Genomic DNA, 13,565 nt, shown 5'->3' on the forward strand with positions numbered 1-13,565 from the left:
TCTACCTGTTATTTCATTTCATCACTTTCTTGAAACTTCTCCTTTAATCCTCTTTTAATTCACCTCAAAATGGTTTACCATGGATTTTGTGCCACTAGCTCATCAATTTTATCTTTCACATGGTTCACACAATCCAAGAAAACAAACTTGTCAGCTTAGATCTATTGAATTCATGATCTTTCAAATAATTCTAACACTTAACATTTACTTTCTTCTGATGCTCGACACAAATTGTGTTTCTTGGCATCCTATCTACAATCACTATGCATGAACTAAAGTTTACTAATTCTTGGCATCAACTAAACTTTACTTGGCATCCACTATTTTTCTCAACATACACCAAAATCATCTTTTACTCAGTTGCAACTAATTTTTTTCTCAACTTGTACTAACTTTTCTTGGCACCTACTATCCACTTGGTCAAGCTTTGTAGGTAAAGTTTCTTATACTTGTTCTTCTAAACTTTCTTAGTGTAACCAATCTTTAGCAACCTTTAAGTAGATTATCAATGCACTATGTTACCAATGTTATAGTTTATTCTTGTACTCCTTTTCATATCATAACTCAATCTTTCCTCTAGGTGTCATTGTTACATCTTTTGATCAAATCCTCTTCAACAATCAAATAAGTGATAGTACTCAAATCATGTAAGAAGATTTCTTACCAACAAATAGAAAGTTTGTCATTGGTGACAAAACAATAATTGGAACACATTTATCATACTTGTATCAATTTGTTTTCAATAATCTCCTTCTTTAACAATCTCCTTCTTTGGCATTGATGGAAAACCAAACTGATCAACCAAATTGACTAGGTTGAAATAGTAAGAATAAAAAAATAGAAAAAATAAAATAATTCCTTGTATTGAAATCTCTCCATCTATTAAAAACTTCCATCTTCTAAATAGGATACAAGTCTCTGTTGTGTTATCCTTATGACTCCTAAATTACTTCTTATATCCCCCTCTACATTATCTTCCTCTTGCTAGGTAGATGTAATCAATAGATACACTTTCTATTTTATTAGTCAAAATTTCTCCCTCGTACTGTGAGTTAGGATTTCTCCATCTTTGTTTCCTTTTAATGTATTATATATCTCCCTCTTAGCTATATATCTCTCATTCTTTGTATATCTCCCTCTTTTTGTAATATCTCCCTCCTTGACAACAATACTAAAGACTTGTCATCTTAATATGTAGATATGAACTTCTTCAATTTCTTCCTCTATAACCTTTCTTGTCACTAATTTGTAGTTCCAAATCTTTGATTACTTTAGGTAGCTCCTAAATCAAGATCCATTGCATCAATTTGTAACATATGGCAATCAACTTATTTGATGTAGGGAACTACTTTTTCTACTTAGATAGCCTTTGATAGGGGTATAACCCCTATTTTACCTCTTAGATACTCATGAGCATCCTTAGGTAATGCCTTTGTGAAGATATCAGAAATTTGTTCTTTTGTGTTAACATTTTCCATCTTCACCTCTTTATCTTGAACTAATTCTCTCAAGTAATGATAATTGATGAAAATGTGCTTAATCATTGTGTACATCACAAGATTCTTTGATATATTTATATCACTTGTATTATCACAATAAAGTATCACTGGTTCAATAATTTCTTCCTTCATGCCTTTGAGTAACTATTTGATCCATATAACATTTGTACAATTTACAATAGTAGCAACATATTTAGCTTCAGTAGTAGATTGGGAGGTGCAATTTGGTTTCTAGCTAGTCCATGTAACCAAACTCTTGCTAAGAATAATGCTCCTCCACTGGTGCTCTTTTTATCACCAGTGTTTCTAGCCCAATCAACATTAATATAGTATCTTAATTCAAATTTCTCATTTTTCTTATATTATAGACCATATTCCTCTGTTCCTTTTAGATATATCATTATTCTCTTTACATCCATAAGATTATTCTCCCTGGGATTAGCAGAGAATGTTGTAACTATCCCACAGATAAAGAAATATCATGTCTATTATGTACTACATGTTGCAATTTACCAATCATAGACCTATATAATGTTTGATTCACCATAGTTGAATCATCATTCTTTGATAGCTTATTTCCTATCACCATAGGTGTACTTATTAGTTTACAATCCTCAAATCCAAAAAAATTTAGTGATTTATATACCATATTTCATTTTCTATACTTGCAAACTCACAAAGAACTTGATCTCTCCAAACATAGGCATCTCAAATTCTTGCTTCATTTCATTTGCAAAAGCCTTACATAAAGCATCTTGACCTCCAAATATGATATCATCAAAAAAAATGTCTCATAACAAAATACCTTTATCTTTCTTTGTCTTCATGTATAGATTATTCTTATCATCATTCTTTTCAAATCCAATCTTCACAAGATAATTATGAAGTCACTCATGCCATGCTCTTGGTGCTTGTTTCAAACCATATAGAGCTTTATGTAATCTACATACCATGTTTTTATTGTTAACATGAACAAAACCTTCTCATTTTCCTATGTAAACTTCTTCCTCTAATATACCATTCAAAAATGCAGATTTAATATCCATTTGATAAACTTTGAAAACTATGTATGCAGAATATCCAAGTAGAGTTCTTACTTCTTCAAATTTAGCAACAGGAGAAAATGTTTCTCCATAGCCAATTCCTTCTTCTTGTGCATATTCTTTATAGACTAATCTTGCCTTGTTCCTTGTGACTTCACTATTTTCATCTAACTTGTTTATATATACCCACTTGGTGTCAATCACATTTTTGTCTTCTAGTCTAGGAAATACAGTCCATATTTTGTTTTTCTCAATTTGTTCAATCTTTTCTTCCATGGCTTTACTCCAATCCACATATTCTATGGCATCTTTCATCAATTTCAGTTCCTTCATGCTCAGAAAACATGTGTCACTTCTCAAATTGTTCCTTGTCATTGGTTCAACACTCTTATCTCCAATGATTTGTGCAGTAGGATGATGTCTCTTAACATATTTAGACAATCTTGGTTCAGCTCTAGTTTCTTCATTTGGTCTCTCAACTTCTGAGTCACTATGTGTATCTCTATCAAGTAATTTAGTATTTCTTTCATGTATACTAATTTTAGAATTAGAATGTACCTCAACTACATTCTATAACTTAGCATCTGAATGTAGCTCAGTTCTTGAATGTAACTTGGCATTCATAGTATATGACTCAATAGTCAATGAAACTTTTTGTTGGTTTGTAACTTTATTTGTAGCATCTTCTTTAGTAGGCATACCTTCATAAAAGTATACAAATGATAATTTTTTCGTTTGGTTCCTTCATAGGTTCAGCCTCATAAACTTCTTTATATTCATCAAATTTCATATTTGTACTTTCTACAACTTTGTTAGTGTTAGAATTCAAACACTTATAAGTTTTACTTCTTGTGGAATAACCTAAGAATATACCTTCTTCACCTTTGTATCTAATTTTTCATTGCTAAATTTTGTGAGAATATAAAATTTGCTTCCAAATACCTTAAAATATTTTACATTTGGTAAATATCCATACCATAGTTCAAAACATGTTGAATGAGTACCTTTCTTGACTTGTACATGGCTCAAGGTATATACAACTATACTTATAGCTTCTCTCTAGTATTCCAAAGTAACATTTTTCTCTATCATGAGTGTCCTAGCATAGTTTATTACAAACATGTTCCTTATTTTAGCAATTCCATTTTGTGGAGGGGTTCTAGGAGGAAATTTGTGTCTTTTAATTCCTCTGTCATTATAGAATGTCTCAAACTCATTTGATGTAAATTCCCCTCCTCTATCAGATATCAAACATTTTAAACTTTGACCTAATTCCTTCTCAACACTTGCTAAGTGCCACTTAAACATTTGGAAAGCATCAAATTTCTATTTCATAAACATAAATGTCATTATTCTAGAATAATCATCAACAACTAGCATAATGTACCAATCTCCTTTGTAGCTTTGCACTTCAATTGGTCCATACAAGTCAATATGAACAATCTCTAGTATTCCTTTAGAGATATGATTTTTCCTCTTAAAACTTGACTTTTTCATCTTGCCTAACTAACATTTTTTGCACATTATATTGTTAGGCTTCTTCAACTTAGGAAAACCTCTAACTCTTCTCATGTTAGTGATACTAACCAAGTTATCAAAATTAACATGACATAACCTCATGCACCATGGCCACACATCATCAAATTCTACAACTAAATAAGTAGCATCCTCTATATCAATATAGAATAGATTACTCCTAGTTTTTTCACCCTTTTCAATTAGTTTTCCATTACTATCATATATATTAGCGATCTTATTTTCAAACTCAACCTTAGATACTAAATTATTCAATTGTGACATAGTCAAAAAATTATAGTTAAGTGTTTCAACATAATAAGGATTGTCACATAAAATATTTTCTGTGAGTTTGATAGAACCTTTTTTCTTTTATCAAACATGGTGCATCATTACCAAATCTTACACTATTCCCATCATAACAATTCAAGGTAATGAACTTACTTTTATCTCCAGTCATGTGATGTGAACACCCACTATCAATGATCCATTTGTTATTTTTGTTCATACTAGACACAAGTGCAATTGCCTTAACTTCATTAGATTCATCCTTCATTGTAACATACACCACTTCATCATTATGTTCATCAAATTTAATTCTTATATCCTCTTCAACAAGCAAGAATTTTTGCCTTTGTCTTTTTGATCCTTGCTATCTTCATCTCTTCTACTTTTGTACTGGTCACCACTTCTATAGTTCTTCTTCTCTAGACATCTAGCAGCAATGTGACCAACTTCATTGCAATTGAATCAAATGATAGGTAGTTTACCTTTAAAATTTCCTTTACATCTATGAAATCCTCTTGCCAGTAGTGCAATAAGTTGGTCTACATCCTCTGCATCTACATTGCTATCACTGGACACATATTTTGTCTTTTTTTTTGCTTCTTCTTCTCATCAACTTCCTTCAATAACAGCTTAGCTTTGAAAGCATATTCAATATTTTCAATTTTTTAATTATCAAAAATAGATAGCTCAAAAGTAGTGAGCCTACCTAGTAGACCTTCAAGAGTTAGATCAATCCCTGGTACACATCTTAGTTCTTGTATTGTAGAAACTCTAATAGCATAGATGAGTAGCACTGCTCTCAAAAAATTTCTTAGTATAGTGTCATCATGTATTTCACTAGTACCTCTTCTTATTGCATTAACAACATCTTTTATCCAAGAGAAATTGAGCAATAGTCTCACCTTCTTGCATTCTCATATCATCAAACTTACCTTTAGGACTTTTAGCATTGGCTCTTAGAATATTCTTGTCTCCTAAATAGATGGTGTGTAGAGAATCTAGAATTTTCTTTGCACTACCAAGACTTTTGATATCATCATATTTAGAATAGTTTAGGGTAGAGGCAATCTCCAACATTGCATGGTTGTTTTCTTTCTTCTTTTTCAGATTCTTTGCAATTATGGCTTCAGTAGGATCAACATGCTCAATGGTATTGGTAGATTGTGCATTATCTCCAAGTCCTCTAAGGTGTAGCTTCATCATACTTTTCCATGTAGGAATATTATCTCTATTAAGCTTGGGTACTTCTCTTTTTAACATCTTGATCTCTATGCTTCTAGCACCTTCAAACTAGTCCTCTTAAGTAGATGGCTCTGATACCAATTGTTGGAATTCTTTAGAATAAATGGGGGGGGTGGGGGGGGGGGGTTGTGAATCATATATCCAAGGTCTAGATGTATAACTAAAACTTTTCATAGCTTAGTGAAACCATAAAATATTTATCATCATGCATGCATCCATAAGATTATGCAATGACTTAAAACTTGTAGGTTACTATCAAATCAATTAGTAGAAATGTCAACATGAAACACAATAGATTCAATAACATAGTTGATACAATAATTTACATGGAACTCTAATTTGGGAAAAGTCACATGTAACATGCTACTCTTTTTTACTCTTATGAAGTGATGTAATGTGAAAGGCCATCCCTGTTAAAGGTTACAATGCACACTATTAAATGTGACCTAGTTAAAGGATTTAAATCACCCTATTCAGAATGAGCCTTTTTAGAGACATTAAAAAATTCATTTGGAATGTCACCTATTTAAAGGATTTACAAATGACTTTTAGGTCAACCTTAATCTAAAGGATTTACCCTAGAGTGATTACAATTATTAGAGTGTCACAACAAGGCTTGATTTAATAATAACTTACAATTCCATTTGTAGGTTATAGATCTCTATTTCAATCCTCTTTTATGCTTGTCTTTCACACACTTTATCTCTGATATATTGTTCACCCTTCAAGCATCCATACCCTTAAGCCTTCTTTGTTAACATGCCAATATAGGCTCTCAATTAGGTCACTGAATGAAGCAATACCCTAGACTCTTTGTTTTCTTGTGGTTCTCACACATGACAACCTTTTCTTCCGACCAACCATCCCTATAAATAGGAAAATAATATATTTTATTGTTCTATCTCAAACATCCAATTAAGGGTTAGGAAAAATTATATAGAATTCAACAAATCTGCCCCTTATTTCATTTCATTCCTTTCTAAAATCTTCTCTTTCAATGCTCTTTGAGTTCATCTCAAAATGGTTTACCATCAATTCTATTCTACCTGCTCATCAATTTTATCTTTTGCATGGTTCATACAATCCAATAAAATAAACTTGTCAGCTCATATCTACCAAATAATGCCAACACTTGACATTTACATGCTTCTAATGCTTGACACAAACTGTGTTGCTTGGTATCCTCTATAAAATCACTCAGCATGAACTAAAGTTTACTGGTTCTTGACATCAACTAAAATTTACTCCACATCCACTATTTTTCTTGACATACACTAAAATAAACTTTTACTTAACTCCAACTAATTTTTTGCTCAACTTATACTAACTTTTATCAGCACCTATTGTCTACTCAATCAAGCTTTGTAGACAAACTTTGTTATACTTTCTCTTCTGAACTTGCTTAGTGTAACCAGTCTTTTGCAACCTTAAGTAGATTATCAATGCACTATGTTACCACTGTCTTAGTTAATTCTTGTACTCCTTTTCATATAATTACTCAATCTTTTTTCTAGGTGCTATTGTTACATCTTTTGATCAAATCCTCTTCAACAATAAAATAAGTGATAGTACTCAAATCATGTAAGTACTAGCAAATATAAAGTTTGACATCAATAAAAAAAAAAAGATTAAAACACATTTATCATACTTGTATCAATCTATTTTCAATAATCTCCTTCTTCAATAGCTTTTATCACTCAAGAACCCATAGTAGGAAATTCATATAATGTAAGCCAAACCAAAGATGATCCACATTCGCAATGAGGTGATTTCTCCTTCATGAATCACCAAGTGGAGGAAAATTTTCATGTGAATCAAGATTCCATTGCTCACAACACTAGAAGCAAGAGAAGATCCATTGAAGATGTTTCCCCTCCTCCTCCTAATTAGGCCTCAACATCAAATGCAATATCCCATGTGCAAGTAGTAAAAGATCAATCAAATGCTCCTCAAAATAAAAAGAAAAATAATGTCAGAAGAGATGTGAATGGTCCTCAAGTTATTCCATCTCAACCTTCTACACATGCAGCTCCCAAGGTTCCTACCAAAGCACCTAATGCATCATTCAAAATTGTAGAACAGATGAAGAAAATAAATGTGAACATTTCCATGTGGGATGATGTTGCTACTATACCTATGCAATAGAAGTTGTTGCATCAAGAATTGGAGAGCATTGAACCAAAGGATCAACCATAAAGAGAAGAAAATTCCACAAGTCTTGTACAACCATCAAGGGATGTAGAAAAAAGTAAAAAGGTTAGACCCCCTCCATTTTATGTTTCTCTAATTATAGGGGATAAGCTAGTCCATAATTACATTATTGATTTAGGGGATAGTAGTTTAGTGATGCCCAAGTGTGTTCCCAATGTCTTAGAAATGAAATATGAGCTCATTGTTAGGGATTTGTTGTAGTTGGATACTAGTGTTGTCAAGACTATGGAAATACTTAGGAATATATAAATGGACCTACATGCATGCCTCGTTTGTACCATGATCTAGTATATATTAGTTGTTTAATTTAAGCCACACTTTTCCATTTTTCTCTCAAGAGATTTCACTACCCAAATAGGTGCTTACATATCCTTTGATTGGTCATACATATTTTTTAGAACAAGATGTGGGAATAAAGCTTCAATTAGAGCAGAGCCTTTAGGCCTTAATCATATTGAGCCCTACACTCCTAATCTCATCAATATGAATTGTACTACCCTAGAGATAAATGCAAATAATATAGTGTAAGAGCCTACCACTTCTTTGAGAGGGATACCCAATTCTCTATTAGATGAGTGGGCTAATGCATACCGATTTGATCCTATATCAAAAACCCTAGAGATAGGCCTTGGTACTTATTGTATATCATAAAAGGATGCTCTTATCCCTAACCTTATGAAGACCAAAGAAGATACAAGTGGGATATGGAATATGTAGTTCAATTGGTCAAGGAATTAAAATGGATCAAGGGCTAGTGTGATGTTGGTTTCTCCTATACTAGAAAGGTACTACTTCTCATTTAGGCTTCAATTCAGTTGTATTAGTAACATAGAAAAATATGAGTCATTGATTTAGGGTCTCCTACTAGCTCAAAAAAGAAGAATTCAAGATTTAAGTGTATATGGAGATAGTAAGTTGATTGTCGATTAGGGAAGAAATCAGAATGTCACCAAGAATGGTTTGCTCAAGTCTTATAAACATAGACTATGGGATTGGCTTAAAAGTTTCAATGCGTTTAATATTCAAATCATCCATAGGAAATAAGATAGACTTGCTAATAGACTTACAACAATGGGTGCATCTTATGAGGTGCCAAAGAGTCCTAAAGATGAAAAGAAGTAGAAGATTAGATTGTTGGTTAGGCTTGCTATCCATGATAATAATGTCCACTGGAAAGTGTTTGAATTTGAACCACAAATTGTGAGTTTCTTCTCGAATGAGGAAAAGTTCTTAGATAGAAATCAATCAATATTACAAGACTAGTATGGGGATTTGATCATCAATATTAGCTCCAATAAGTTTCGAAAGGGTTTGATTATGTTAGAGAGTGCTTTCACTCCTAATGAGAAAGAAAGAGATAGAAACATGAACCTTGCTACAAGAAAAGATGATTGCATACCAATCATAGTTGTTGATGGAAAGAATCTAGATATCGGAAAAGTATGTACTAAAGTTGAACAAGAAAATTTCATTCATCTATCTCAAGATTTTAGTGATCTATTTGCATGGACATATGACGATCTAAAGGGTTTTGACCCAATTCTATTTCAGTATACCATAGATTTAAATGGTAATGTCAAACTAGTAAGACAAAATCAAAGGCTAGTTAATCTTAAGATTGAACCGTTAATGAGAAAGGAGCTATCCAAGTTGATTGAGGATAATATTATGTTTCCTATCAAGCACTCATCATGGGTAGATAATCTTGTCCCTATTAGGAAGAAGAGTGGAGAGATCAGATTGTGTGTAGACATTGGGGACCTTAACAAGCCTCCCTTAAGCATCACTATCCCCTTCCTTCCATAAAGAAAATCCTATCCAAGATTAGTGGTTCATAAAGGTTCTCATTCCTAGATGGATTTTCAAGCTACAACTAAGTGTTAGTCAAAGAAGCTAATAGATACAAGATTGCATTTACCACAAAGTGGGGTACCTATGCTTATAGTAAGATGCCATTTGGGCTAACAAATTTAGGTGCCATATTTTAGAAAGAAATGGTGATGGCCTTCAGGAATATGATAGAAAAATTTATGTTGGTCTATCTTGATGACATTACAGTATACTCAAAGAATGTGATAGATAATTTTGGCAATCTGAGAAGGGTGTTCATAAGATGAAGAGAGTATGGTGTATCACTAAATCCAATCAAGTGTGTCTTTGTCACCAATAAAAAAAAATGGCTAGGAAACATTGTATCCAAAGAGGGTCTGACCATTGATCTAGAGAGAACAAAAGCAATACTTGCTATCTCTCTTCCTAACCACAAAAAAGGGCTGCAAAGTTTTCTTGGTAGAATAAATTTTGTGAGGAGATTCATTCCTAATTTATCTACCATGGTGAAACCTCTTATAGATATGCTCAAGAAGTACATGGTCTTTTCATGGACCAAGGAAGGGAAAGAAAGTTTTGAAAAGATCAAAGTAGCCATAGCATTAGCCCCTACTCTCATCAATCCAAATTTTGAGAAACATTTCATTCTTTTTACCTTAGGAGGGGATTCAAGCATCTCTATTATTTTGAATCAATCAAATGACAAGAATGAAGAATAGGCCATAGCCTTCTTTAGTGAAGGGCTTAAGGAGTATGAAGATAAATATAACTATGTGGAAAAGAAAGCCCTTGTAGTCATAAGCTCTTTGAATAAATTCATACATCTTCTATCCCACAATAAGATCCATTTGTTGGTCCCTCATGCAAGTGTGAAGGAATTCCTTTTGAGAAAATATATTAATGAGAAGAGAGCTGATTGGATTAGTAAAGTGATGGAGTATGACATGAACATCTAGATCACCAAGTTGGTAAGAGGGAAAGGACTATGCAAATAGATGGTCTCCTCTCAAGAGTTAGATGAAGAATTCACCTTGGTATTAATGAAACAACAAGAAGTAAGAGATGACAACCCAAGGAGCTGGATATATGAAACTCTGACCTTATGAGGGAATGGATATCCTCAAGGATTGGATAGAGCTAAAAGAAGATAGTTTAGATTGTTATCAATTCATTATGCTATAATTGATGGTTTTCATTTTAGGAAGGACTTCAATGGAGCTTTTCTAAGATGTATTGGTGCAAATCAAACTAAGAGAATAATTAAGGAGCTTCATGATGGTCTTGATGGCAGTCACTTTTCAGCAAGACCACTTCTATGAAGATAATGAGAGTAGGTTATTACTGGCCATCTTTGTTCCATGTTTACTATAGATATGTTAGGAAATATGAAAAAAGTGCCTTCTTTTTAGGTGAGCAAAGGCTTACAGCCCTTCTGCTTCATCCCATTCATGTGGATCAGCCCTTTTATCAATGGGGATTAGATTTGATAGGTCCTACTAACCACCCCTCTAACTCTAGTAATAAATGGATTCTAGCTACTATAGATTACTTTACTAGGTGCACAAAGGCCATTGCATTAAAGGATGCTACTAAGAATTTAGTTTTTGAGTTCTTAGATGGAATCATCAAAAGGATTGGTACTCTTTCCACCATAATTTTAGATAATGCAAAATCATTTGTAGGAGCTCAAATATGTACATGGGCAATTGATCATGGTATATACTTGAGTACTTCCACCAATTATGATTTTCAAGGAAATGGCTTAGCGGAGCCCTCCAATAAGAATTTGATTAGGAACATGAAGAGGACTATTGGAGATAACCAAAGGAGTTGGCATCAAAATTTGAGGACAAACCTTTTGACTAATAGTGTAGAGCCATTGGGAACTCCCCTTTCAAGTTTCTTTATGGAAGGGAAGCAAGGATTTCTATCTCTCTAGAGTTCCCTTCCCTAGAGCTAGCACACCAATTGGAACTAATTGAAAATCTATGATAGTAAGGACAGTAGAATTGATGGAGGTAGAAGAAAAAAGACAAAAAGCCATGAAAACCTTGGAAACACAACAACAATAATTCAAGAAAATCTTTGACAACAAGGCTAAGGCCAAAATTTTTAGGGAAGGTGATCTTGTACTAAAATGGGATGCAGACATAGAAAAACTAGGGAGGCATTTAAAATTTGATGCAATTTGGAATGGTCCCTATGTGATAATTAATAACAAGTAGGTCAATGCTTTAAAATTGAGTAGGCCTAATGGTGAAATTTTGTCTATTCCAATTAATGGAATATATCTTAAGCCTTGTTTCTGAGTGGGTTAGGGTTTTAATGTACATAGTTAGTGTAGTTTCCTTCATATTTTTCTAGTCTTCCAAGAAGTACACATGGGAATGGTTTTGTTCCTCTAGAATGATAGTTTTTGAGGTTTGCAGAGGTATTTTCATAAGCCTTTTTAATAATAGTGATCATATTCTTCAATGTTTCTAATTTTACAGGGTGAAACTTCATGTCTTTTATGACTCTATAGCCTAATGGATGTTCAAGGTCACTGGTCTTTTGTATAGTAGGCTTGCATCCCCCCTAAGTCATTAAAATTGTTTGTTATTTTTACCTTCCCACTAGAATTGAAAGATTTGAATTCAAACAAGTTAACATTCATATATTTGAATAGTGTGGCATGTAAAAATACCATTTAAAAGACCTTGGGTTATACCTTTATCCTAAGTAATGTGTATTTAATATTTCTATAGGCCTAGGTCATGTTCACCATCAGATGCAAAAGGATCAATGGTTGTCACTTTGTCACTATCATAAACTACAATCCCTTTTGTGATAGCAACAAAGTGATAGATCACCATCTAGCACCATGGGTCCATTTTCTTGTTCAATGTAGTCATCAATGGGTCTTTTCATCCATCATTCGATCTTCCCAAATCTATGGTCATCACTTTGTCACTTTGAGAAGTATGAACTTTATCTTATGTGACAAAGTGATAGTGTACTACGTGAACATGGTGGGCCTTTCTTCTTGTAGCTAATAAATTCCTCTAACAAGGATTTAGTTAGTAGTATTTCATTTTCTCTTTGTTCATAGCCTAGTGTCTCTTTAGTATATTTTCTCCATGGGCAGATCTTGCAACATCAAGGGTTGACGCTATGTCACTTTGCAAAAGTGCTTGATCTTTACTTCATGTGACATAGAAAAAACATGACATGTGGATTGTGGGTCCTATTCCTATTATGGGTCATAAGTGAGGTGGATTAAGTGTCATACAATTTTGAAAAAGGTAGCATTCTCATTGGTTAAGTTGCTAACATGTTTGATGAATCCTTAGACTGTTAGATGGGATAAGATCCATGGTTGTCACTATGTCACTTTGTAAAATAGTGAGAGGTTGACACATGTGCACAGTGGGCCTAGTTTCAAAGGTAATAATGCCTATTAAATTGTGGTTAAGTTGTGGTTTCATAAGCATTGTGATTAAGTTAAGAAGGTGGTGAAAGTTATATAATAAATTGATTAAACTCATGAAGACCTTGTAGGGTGGAAAAAATAAATAAAACCATTGGTCCATGTGTCTCTTTTAGGTTGCTTGCCTTGGTTGACTACTAATTTTGATGATTTTCCAAGCCAAAAATGAAGAAAGTTAGTTTTTCTTGCATGATCTGATCTTCATGATTGATCTCAACCACTCCAAAAGCATGTAGGGGCTAGAAACAACACAAAGGATATTTGATCACCACCTAGTTATCCATCTACCTAGTTAGAGAATTAATGTCATTATTTCTATCACCTCAGGGTTTCTTCTAGGTCAACGCTTTAATGGTTTCCTAACCTTCAAAGATGTACCAAATTAAATTTTCCATCTAGATCATATCGAATCATCCTCTGATAGTCTTGAATGCATTGGTTAATTTGTGAAGCAATCCAAATTTTTTG

This window comes from Cupressus sempervirens, chromosome 7 (genome assembly GCF_028749045.1).
Source record: "Cupressus sempervirens isolate cs-2001-9-10 chromosome 7, ASM2874904v1, whole genome shotgun sequence".
In the NCBI taxonomy this organism is placed as follows: domain Eukaryota; kingdom Viridiplantae; phylum Streptophyta; class Pinopsida; order Cupressales; family Cupressaceae; genus Cupressus; species Cupressus sempervirens.